Raw genomic sequence first — 12,300 nt, forward strand, 5'->3', positions numbered from 1 at the left:
CGCTCTAAAAATGCTAATTGTTGCTGACTATATATATCCTATTATTGAATGAAGGTCCAAAGGCAGTCCAGAAGTAAAGTAATGCCCAAACTTTTTGGTGGTGAACGAGGCAAGAAGTAGTCCATACAGCAGGTAAGCAGTCTTCACTCAGTTGGCACTCCGCTCGTGCAGAATTATTCAAGCAGTTAATAGTTCATGAAGAAAACACAGGAGCTCAAGGGGAAACTGCCTGCACAGATGAGTTGAGGTCAACTCGTACTTGAAGAAAACAGCACTTCACAAGCCAGGAAGCACGACAAATAGCACAAGGTAATTACACCCCAAACCCCACAGTACCTTAAAGATGAAGAAGAAGAATATGGAGCTGGCTTCCTTCTGGGTGCAACATTGCAGACCCTGATTCCTGCTCCTTGGTTGTGGTGACGAAAGGAGTAACCATTAGTGGGCTTCTGTGACAGCAATCGGGAGAAGGGGTTAGCAGCAATGGATTCAGCTCACTTCAGTGCCTCTTTGTGGTTTTGGCACCATTTTCTCAGCGTCAAGAAGAAACAAATATTGCTGGTTGGATTCTCTTTGATTACTCAGTCCTGAACTCTGGTGAGGGGACTTTTAGCGAAGAATTACTGCCCCTGGCGGTCCACACGTAGGCTTCCAAAGTTTCAGCCTGATTCCATTTTTTTGGAAGATGATGCACTCGATAATGATCCAGTTGTCCCGGTTATTGGTTTTCTGTGGCACAGGAAAGTCACAGGACGTCAAGGCATGGCCCAAAATGAAGAAAGTCTTGAGGCTAACTGGTACCACCAGCCAAAGGGAGGAATTCGTCCTTGGCACATCTTCCCAGTCGATTTGAAAATGGTGTCAGCAAGCTGCAGAGCTTCACCTGGGCTGCTGCAGTTCTGGAAGGTGCTGCTGGTGCCTCTGCTTGTCTTCTGCTTCGGATTCCTTGTTCCAGTGGTCTGCCTGTAGTACAAAAATTGTTGCCTTATATTCTGGAACTCATCCATTCACTTCCATGGATCTGTCACTCACTGGGTTTGGGGGACAGCCAGCTTCCCAGTTAGAACTTGTTTGAGTCAGGCACACCTAAAGACAAAGGACAGTGAGGTTATTGGTTACTCACTCACTACCTGCCTTCCTAGACACATTGGGGTCTGGGCGGTCTTCTGGGCTGAAGCCCACCAACGGCGAAACTCCCAATGGACTCAAATATACCCTTAAGGACAGAACAAAAGCACAGAAGGAACTGACAAATGGAAAATGGCAGAAAATGAAGACAGGGGCCATTTTGGAAAAATGGTCACCCATTGGTGCAGTACTGCAGCTGAGAAACCAGCCTGCTAGTAACCTGCACAGAAGGTAGTAAAATGAAACCACTGCCACCAGCCATTTAAGTTAGTCAGAGTAACAAAATGTTACATGAGATGTGGGAGAAAGAGTTACAATGTAACCCCACACCCCCTACACCCCACATAAAATGGTGTGTGCTGGACCCACAAAAGAAAAGGTATGTAAGATTAAAGTTATCTTACTGTTCTTGGGAACTGTAGTTCTCACAAGAAGATGTATTTAAACATAAAGAGAAGTTAAAGACTTTCCAGTGACGCTGCACAGAGGGGGCTTGGAGACCCTAAGCAAAACTCAGAGGCCTGTATTCACATATGGAGGTTACCAAGCTGGCCCCTGCTAGGAAGGCCCTGATGAGAAGCCTCTGTCTCTGCCTCTGTTGCACCATCTGCATGGCGAGGGCATGAGCCCATCACCACACCATCAACAGAAGCAGCCCCTGATTGCAACCTCTGGTAAACCATAGGGCTTGCATCACCAGTCCTTGGTGGAATGTATGATTGGATGCCTCCATTCAATGCAATTACAGTACAATTCGCATTGAATATTCTTCCTTCTTTCTGCCTAATACATGTGCAGCTGTGGACAGAGTCTGTGAAAAGACCCGCAAAATTGCTGTGATTCAAAAACTTCACAAAATGCCAGGCAGATCGTTGTCGGGCAGCCTTATCCTGACTGTTTATATCAATTGCCTAGCAATGGTCTCCAGAATGCTATTTCACCCAATTGCCAGGCGCCCACAGGCAGAGGCAGCCCCTGCTAGGAAGGCCCTGATGAGAAGGCCCCTGTCTGTGCCTGTCCATGTCAGCCATGATCTGCCATACTGTCCGCATCCGGCTACACCCACAAACTCTCAATAAGTTATTACAAAACCAGCCACGTTGCATAGCAACTCTCCTTCCGTTATATAAATGCCCTTGGTTGACCTCCTAATTGTTACTTTACTAGTGTATAAACAATCTCTAAATTTTTCCATGAATTACTACCAAATGTGTGCCCACTATACACCCGTGCAGCTGCCCAATATATTTCTGTGTCCTACCAATGTTTGTCACCGCCCAGCCCAAATACAGTAATATTTTTACTTGCCATTTTCAATGTATTATTTTGGTAGCACACAAACGTACCTTCCTGCCATGTATCGTGCTGGTGAATGATGCCTGATTTAGCCCCTTGCAATGCGAAGCAAAGCTTTACCAGCTGGTACACACTTACATTTTGTTCATGTCTTGACAGAATTATTCCTTCACAAGGCAACTACCTGACCTGACCTGACCTTGCAACCACCTGCCTTGACTATGCTATGTAACTACCTGATTTGTCCTTGCAGGCGTGTGCTGCCCACCTGCCTTGACTATGATTTGTCCTGGCAGTTTTGGGCTGACCACATGCCCTGTCTTTACAATGTAACTACACAATTTTACCTTTGCAGCCTTATGTTGCCTCATGCCGTATCTATACTATGTAACTACTTGATTAGACCTTTGTAGCCTTCTCTATACTATGTAATCCACCTGACTTGACTACGAAGCACTTGCACTTTGTAACCACTAAAATTATATTCGTAACCGATTACCTAAGCAATACCTGTAACCAACTTCTTAAGTACAAGCGCCCAGATGCCTTTGGGTTCGGTGTGCTATATAAGTGTCTAAATAAAATAAAATACAATAAAACAGTAAGCATTAAAAAAAAAATCAGGTCAGAGAAACAGAATGAGTGGGTGGTTAAAAGTTCCACTCGCTCAGGCGATTAAAACAAAAAAAGTCTATGGTCCAGCAAAGTTGCTGGGGGTCTCTCAGGTTGAAAGGAATTTGCACAGAAACTGAACATTCTCCCTAACATCGCCCATTGGTGAAAATGCGACCAACAGGTCCACCCAACCTGCAACATTAGGCCATTCACTGAGATAGAGGTCACAGGGACAAAACAGAGGGTGCAAAGCTCATCCAAGGGCCAGTCATCTAAGCTCCTGTTACCTGGCAATGTACTCAGATCAGATGTTGGGAACTGCTATTTTAAGGCATGCTACTGACTGTATCATTATTTAATGTCCAAGAGTCCCTCAGTCATGTCGAGTTATGTTTGGAATGCACATTGCTAACTTACCATCCGACAGCAGATGCTGGGAATGTGGCATAAAGAAGCCAACTTCCCAGCAGTGCTCAAAGAGTGCAAGTCGTTATGATGAAGATCAACCTGCAGACGGTATTGTGCCGCTAGCAGAACCCAGCTGAGTGTTGGTGACTTAAAGCCAGGACCTTGGATGGTGGCCTTAAGGATAGCACTGCCTCATTGCCACATGGCCATCAGTTCCTTCGGTGAGGCCCAATTGGCCATGTGGCCAGGACCGGCCCACCAAATGTCCAGAGTCGCGGCTAGCCTGGCTGTGTACCATATTTGTCTGCAGCCAGGCTCCATGATCCCCACTTTGTGCATATATTGTAGTCTGTGTCAAGTGTCTCCCTGTCGGACAAAGATGTGGAATGGGAGCTGGAGGGGCTCCTTTGTGCTGGTACCGGGCACCAGGGCAGGTGTGTAACTACAGGCCTGGCTGCAGTGGGACTAGCTAAGAAAGGCCAGCATTTGAAGGGACAGGAAGGACACAGGGTCTGGTAGGAGTCCCAGGGAAGTGCTACTTGGGTTCCATAAAACAGTCAGGGTCTCCAGGCATCTCGGGAGGGTACTGCTTTAGTGTGTCAATGGCAAAGCTCCGAATGTGCGCATTGTGGCCCCACACTTGTGTGCTACTGTGTAGGCCATGACTGTTAATTTTCCCTGTCACATGCGTGATTAATCGTGGCTATACTGTTTGTATCCTTTCCCACGCTGATTGTCTATGTGAGTGGACGAGGTGATATTGTGAGACTTGCAATGGTTGTACTGAGACATGTGTCCAGTTGCGCTTCCCATGGTCCTGAATGTAGGTTACACTTGGCTTACTTTGGCATTGGTATTGTGACATGTAACGATTTCTTGCAATGTGTATGTAGCTACATGTCAATGTTCTGGGTTGACATGCGCATGTCTCAACGTTGTCCCTCATGTGTGTTTCAATATTTATTCTGATTGCATGGGTGTGTGTGTGGCAGTTGCTGGTTGACTCATCCTGAATTCATGGTACTCTTAATGTTGTGTGTGCCTAACATGCATTGTCAAGGTTGACGCATGTCTATGTTCTTTGTCTCCTTTTCCACAGTTGCTGCAGCTGGCGAAGAGGGTGGAAGAAGTGCCATGATTCAGAGCAGGGACAGGGCCTCCAGACCCAGGTGCAGACCCCAGCCATGCCAAATTTACACCATCTTCCGAAAGTGATGTGTCTGGTGGAGCGCCAGTACCATAGGGCAAGGCTGCATAGGGTAAGTTCCAGGAGGTGATTGTTGTAGGCGACACCTCAGCAGAGGTTGGACAGGGTGCTGCTACACAAGGGTCAATTAGGAGCGGGGCCTCTCTGGAGTCTTCTGGGTTGATGGAGGTGAAGGTGGAGGAGGAGGCCATTGCAGCCCAGGTCACAAGGTAAGGAAGAGGCAACGGGGAGTGTGTTCAGGCTACACCCCTGGCCTGGAGACATGAGGATGTGCAGTCCACCATGGATGGTTTGAAACAACCTCCTGTCCCTGGGCTATCAAATGCAGCAGTGAACTCCTTCTACGATGCCTCCCCCCAGACTGATGTCCCACTTCCAGATGATGTGGCCATCCAAGATGTGGTGCAGCTACTGCTAGTGGGTATCGCAAGGTGGATGGCATCTATTTGTAATTCCGTACATGCATCTCACGAGGACTGGGTACGGCATCACAAGCAGATGAGCGTCTTCCTGTCACATTTGGTGACTCCACTGCTCTCGGGTGGTCTCTCTGGGCTGGCCACTATATTGGCCTCCTCCTCCTCCACTTCCTCCTCTGTTCCTCAGTCATGCTCCAGTCAGGCTTCCATGCCACCTATCACCATGGCCCCCTGTGCATCAGTCCCACCACCAGCGCCCAGTTTGGTTGTGAATTTGTCCTTTCCCAAGGTGGAAGTCCATACAATGGAACATGAGGTAGTCACTGAACCTGCGCAGGCGCCCACACATGAACAGGCAGTAGAGGGACAGCATGCACTTCAGGGCAGTGCAGGGGTCGCCCTCCCCCGACAACTGCCATCTACTCGGAGGGGGCACCTACACAGCTTGCACAATGCACAGCAGCAGCGGATGGTGACAGTGCGGAGGCAGTTGCTGCAGGGCATTACCACCCAGTGAAGCAAACGGGTACCTACTTGGCCAACGTGAGACAGGAGGAATGCAAACAGCTACAGGTCATGGTGTCCATCTATGTTCGGTACGAGATGTAGCAGGTGGTGGCCAGGCATAGGGGTAGGGAGGCATCCATTGTGAGGGCCAGTGCTGAGGTGGTGGAGAGGCAGGCAAGGAGGTGGACTTCTATCCTGGAGATCTCATCCAGGGCAGTCGAGGAGGCAGAGAGGTGGAAGTTGGACAGCCTGCATGCCCTCCAGGCAACAACAGAGTACCATCTACAGACAGAGTGTCGGGGAGAAGCTGGATCCCCCCCCACCCCCAGGGCAGTGGGGGGCCAGCAGCCATAGCCTCACCAGCTATGGGAGGCCCCAACACCTCCCATATGGCCCCCAGAAATGCAACAGAGTTCCAAGCAGGCAGCAACATGTTTCAAACTGCTTTATTTCTAAGCACAGAAAAGAGAAAAAAGCCAAAGAAAAGCATCGTGAGTTCAGGCGCCGTCTTCCCCGGGGCTGTCTTGCAAGTAAGTTTTATAATCACACTGCAGGCTGACCTCACAGAATTGGATCAGCTCCCAGAAACCTATCTCCTCCTGTTATTGGCTGCAGAGTGGTGGGTTACATATGTAGCACTTATAGAGAGCCTGATAATTGGATATTTACCTCCTGCGTCAGTGGGTTGATTTAGCTGTGCCAGCCCCCATTACCTAATTCTAATCATGTTGCAATGTGACTTTGTTCCCATAACTTTTTAGCTGGACAAGCAGTTCGCACCTGGTTCTGGCTTGTTACAAGTTATGTTTCAATGTTGTGCGTGTCCTTGAGAAAATGTCTTTCTTTCCCAGAAAGAAAAAAAGCACACTGGGTTGCCGTGATTTACTCGCATTTGTGGATAATTAAAAAATGTCTGTCTGCAGAAAGTAGTTTTATCTTGAATTTGCGGCCTTGGCAAGTCGGACTTGTTTTGCGAGGAATGTTGATAAGGCTCCCGCAGCCAGTGTTCAGTGTTCAGTGAGTGAAATGAACTTAGCTGTAATTTTCCTGAAACATAGCTTTACACTGTGCATTTAGACCATGTTAATTCATATAGGCATTTGCAAGCCTTTAAACAGGGATTTTTGTGTTTGTAGATTCTGATATTGCAGCATTGATTCTAATGTAGCATAGAAGTTGCACTGTTGGTGAAGTGGGTGTGTTTCAGCATATTTGTCACCCATGGGTGCGCTGGGGTGCTTGGGGTGCGGGGGCATGGATTTGGTCTCCATTTTCCCTCTTCAGTCCCCCCTCTGGTCGACTTTGTCGACCACACCACCAAGCAACATTCACCTCCTTCCGGTCTGCATATCTTTGCCAATTCCTTGAAGTGTCCATAATTTTCTGCATTGTTGTTGATCAACAGTACATATAGGAGTGTTCCCCTTCTGTGTTCCACCACACTCACTCCCCTTCGTACTTCCTCTGATCACAGGGAGTGGCCACCTTTATTACTGCTGGAACCATGTTGCGCACCGCTATCTTAGTCCGGCTCTTCCTTTCACCATGTCTCTTATTTGCATTCCGATAACTTCTTCTGTTGTTCTTTTGCAATGTATCTCTATCTTGCACAATGGTGCTGTGCTCGGTACTCGTCCTTCCGTTATCACCTTCAAGCAACCAGGCAGTCATGATGTCATCCATCACCATGCAAGCACTAGCTAGTTCTTTGCTTTCTCTTTTCAGATGCATTTTTTGCTGATCATTCTTTGGTATGCTGGTACTTCACCCACTCATCCTTCTGTCTCGCTCGAGAAGTAATTCCCCCCTCTTTTTACTTCTCTGTCTGTTTCTCTTCTTCCGTTGTTTTCCACCTTGGTGAATGTGTCACTCTTCACATCTTCCTTGGTCATCACCAACAAGGGCATGCTGATGCGCTCCAATGAACACTCTCCTCCCCAATTCAGTGGTAGTTTCTCTTGACCTTTGGATGCATGTGCTCAATAGTAGTCCATAAGCAGTGATGTTCCTGCTCTCATCTCGCAACTTCTCTCAACCTTCTTTCATCCAGCATTATTGTCCACTTCTTGTCACTGTTGTGCTGGTAACATAACGTTGGTACCTTAACAGTATACGTCCTTCTTCAGTGACCATCTTTGCTCTTTTCTCTCACTCTGTTAGGCACTTATCATATTTTTGTCTCTTATTATTTTATTTGTTCTTCTCTCCTTTTGTTTTTCTTTCTTCTTTTATTATTTATTTATTTATTTATTTTTTCAATCTCAATGTTGCTGTTTTCCCTTGCAATCTTCTTCGCACCTTGTCATACATGGGCGTCGTGCTCTGCTGTAGTAATTTCTGTTGTAATCAATTCTCTTCCGGCATATGTTAAAGAACAGTCAGGACAGCTCTCTCCAGTGGTGTCCCTACCAATTTTGTACATGTGTGCATGTTGTTGGTCACTTCTGATATGTGTGTTATGTGTATGTTTTACTCCCCTTGTGTCTGCCCTTAACTCTCTTTACTTTAGCAGCAGCTTTTCCTTACCCACTGACGCCGTAACTGTTCCTGCTTAGGTTAGGGAATGTTAGCAGGGGATACAGCGGTAATGCTCATTATTACAAATAATTTTCAAAGTACCACCCCCATAATTTCGTTCATCATTAATAGTCCCATCGTGAAGGTAAAAGTCCTTATTTGCGTGCCCATAACCACTTACGCTGCTGGGTCCTTGCAGCTGATGAGATGATAAAGTTGCCCGCCTGAAAATCGCAAGAAAAGCGTTAATACGTTAGTACATGTTAGTAACATCAAGCTCCGCGAACTAAACAATCACTAAGGGCAAAATCAAACCTCCCCCTGGACATTTCGTGTTTTCAAAATTTCTCAATATGGGTAGGGAAAATCTTGGGCTGTTTTTTCAATGGAAGCAAGGAAATATACTTCAGGGAAACATGCTCTAAGGGGTCTGAGGTTCTTGATAGGGTGGGCAATTGAGTGGGGAATTCTTCACAATGTTTTACTCAGTGGACCTCACAGTTTCTAATGGAAGATAACATTAAGGAAATTTCCTACACATTTCTAACAGCATACATACGCAACAACCTGCATGTGCGGGGAAAAAGAGAAGAAACAAAACAGTGTTACAGCTGTAGGTGCACAAAATGTAATATGAAACTCAATTAAACTTTGGAAATGCGTGTGTCAGTCCCTATTCTAGTTGCTAGTGTGCGTTGGACCATGGGATGGCCATGTTTCCCTAACTCGGGAGAGTTCGTGCTATTTTGCAGTTCATGAAAATCTCTTGCGTTGGCCCTGTTGATCGTTGCTCCCTCGTTGCCAGGGTGGCCACCGCTTTGTAGGGCTTGACGCCTTACACTTCTGACAAAGTCTGTCAGGAGGGGAAAATGTCCCACTGTAGTCCATAGCCATTGGGTGTTGGTTGTCCGTTGTCTTCAGGCCTGCCCTGGGTCCTTTGGATCTGGCGAGAAATGAAATGGAAGCGCTTGAGACCTGAGAATTTACATATTCTTCATTTTCTTGACCTAACCTCTCTGCACTACTCTCACATTATTCAGTGTCCTAGTGGGAGGAGCCAATGGTGCACCTATGCACCATCCTGTCACCACCTGGTGGCGTTCAATGGCGGTCTGACTGTAAATTATTACACAATTCGGAATGTACCCAGAAAATGGGTAGGCACTTAATTTTTGTGAAGATACTCATTACACACTTTGATCATATATATATGCAAATTGGGTGCTAGTGTACAAATGGGCCTTTGGATCTTTGTATTTACTGTGCTTTTGTTATAAGTTATTTATAGTGCGTGCCTTTGTCCCGTGGGGCATCAGGCACTGACAAGCTAAATAGGGAAACATTAGGGTGGTAAATTTGTCATATAGGGTGGCTGTGTTTCTAAATTAAGTGCACCATGTTACTTAGTTAAGATAATCGCAGGGTTTTAAAATCTTTTTTTTTTTTTATTTATTTATTTATTTATTTTTTTCTATGGCTCCTCTCACACTTCTCAGGGCGTGCCTCGCAGTGAACTGCAGGCACTTTAAGCTGGTACTAATGAAATCCGCTACCAATTTACTCCCATTCTCTCTATCCCACCCCATGTCCACTTTTTAAAGCTTACCTACTCTGTTAATTACTCATTTAGTCTAGTATTTTATTACTCCACTACTGTAATTACTGTTACATTTAAACAATATATATATTTCTAATTACTGTTACATTTAAACAATATATATATTTCTAATTACTGTTACATTTAAACAATATATATTTCTCCCCCCAATATCTGCTCTCAAATTTTAATGCAACCATTATGCTCCAGTTCGTGCAGCAATGACCTCTTTCCCTATGTGTGTTGGCTAATGCATTTGTGCCAGTGTTATTTTCAAAAGCGCTAGTGGCAGTACTACTTGCACTGTTATTTTGTCGCCAAATTAATTCTGTTGGGAACATGGATCATCCACTCTTTACCCCTATTTCTCTCCTCCTGTGGTGAACTGTCAATGAAATGTAGTCCTCCCCCCTCAAGTGCACCTTCTTCTACCTTGTGTGTCTCATTTAATTGTTCTGTGTTAATCGTGTATTCATGAGCCCAGTCTCCTCACTGAAAGATGTGTGCTCAAAATGTAGCTAAATGTACTCTCTTGTGATGCGCTATCATTATGCACCCCCCTCTGTATCGTGCACCCCCATTATTCTTAAACAATCTTCCTTACTTTCAACATGTGTATGTCTGGTGTTTAACAAGTTATGTATTTCTCTGTTAATAAGGTGGTCATATCCACATTGCTCATGATGTCACAAATGTCTCTTCCCTAATGCATGGCCTAGTCGCCCCACTGTCACCCAGAAAAGAAAATGTTTTGATACCTATCACCACCCCTATGCAATTGTCCTCTGCATTATTGAGTGTGCGTGAGTGTGTGTGTCGGCGCGCGTCTCGCCCGCTCTGTCGGTGAAGCGGAGCATGAGTGTGTGTGGCAGAGTGAGTCAAATCAAGTTTGTCTTGGGCTGTCCTATTAGCGGTATAATGTCAATCTATGTCCTTTGAAAGATTTGTTCCCCATCAGGAAGACCCCACCCAGTCATGTAACCGGTACCATTGCTATTGTGTCAGTGTTCTGTATGGGTGCTGGCTGCTGTGCAGTGCCCCTGTGTTGTTATTCTAGTCAGTCCTGGGGTAGTGGTGCTGTCATTTGTTGTGTCTGTACATGTAGTGGTGACAGTACCTGGATTGGTGCTTGTGGTGTCTGCTGAAATGATCCCATCCTGCCCCATGTATCCTCCCCACATGGGCGGTGCATATTGTGGTGATTGTTGACACTGCTATTGTGTGCGTGAGTGTTGAAGCTGTTTTTAACTGCCCCTCCCATCGCATGCTTGAATTATTTATTTTGTGCCTACTTGTCCTCAACTGCCTTTCTCTGCCCCTGTGTCATCAAATATTACACTCCCGGAGGTTCAGAAGGGTGAGTCCCCTCTTCCCTCTGCTCGTGTTTTTTCAACATCAGCTGACCCCTCGCATTTTCCTTTTCCTTCGTGCACACAGTTCAACTGTAGCCATGTGCTTTTTAAAGCTATTCCCGTGTAAGTGCTGTGTATGTGTGTCCTTCGCGATTGCTGCACATGTGCTTTTAAAGCTATTCCCGTGTAAGTGCTGTGTATGTGTGTCCTTAGCTATTGCTGCACGCTTCTGGAGAAGCCGCCTATGAGCAGCCATTGTCTTTTTAATTTACCTTCAGTACTTTTGAATCTTTGCACACTATGTTTTACTGACTTATTTCAGCATGGAAGCTGTGTGCTACACAACAAGTGAAGGGGAGTCATTTCTGTATTGTGTGATACATTTTACCTCTATTCAATTCGAAAATTTCGGTAGTCCGCTGTTCAGGGAGCAAAAGTTAGAAGATAATTGAACAATATTCAACTTCTGTGAGCCTTCTTGGCTCCGCACCTTAGCCAGTGCACTCCACGTGCAATCCATCTTCACCAAACCATTGCCTTCTCCGGCACACTCCCAAAATCTTGCGCATGTGTCTTCCACACACCGCCTCTTGGTCACCTATTCTCCAAATCCAAAACCACACCACTATCTCCTCACCATCAAAACTTTGTGTCCTTATGCATCAATCTGAAGGTGACGTCACCAAACTAAAAACACAATGCAAATGAAAAGACAAATGTGCATACACAGAAAAATAACCCATTTCTCCCAACCCCACAAAAAATCCCAAAATAAAACCCCACAATCCCCACAGCTGTCTTCCTGTCTCAACTGGAACAAGGTAAACCACAATAAACTCTTATAATTGAACTGCACACACCGCGTCGCCTAGTGCATGATACGCTCCTCACCAGGGGACCTTAACCAGCCAACTATCTTCCGCACTTCGGGAACAATCTAGCTACCTCCTGCGGGAAAACATCATCCACTCACTGAACTAAAACGCTCAATTAGCAGGGAACCTCATCTACTCATTGATCTATAACGTCAATTCATAGGAAATCCAGACCCCGTACATGAAATCACCATCCAGACCAATCAGCGCGGCAATCCTGTTCTAGACCAATCAGCGCGGCACTCCTGTTCTAGACCAATCAGCGCGGCACTCCTGTTCTATGTGTAGGGAGTCACTACCCCACCCAATATGCTCAAAAACACAAGAAGGGACCACTGCCACCACCCCAGTCCCAACTACAATTCACGTGCCGATCAAT

Source organism: Ambystoma mexicanum, chromosome 6p, assembly GCF_040938575.1.
Source record: "Ambystoma mexicanum isolate Mex_15411 chromosome 6p, UKY_AmexF1_1, whole genome shotgun sequence".
Classification (NCBI taxonomy): Eukaryota; Metazoa; Chordata; class Amphibia; order Caudata; family Ambystomatidae; genus Ambystoma; species Ambystoma mexicanum.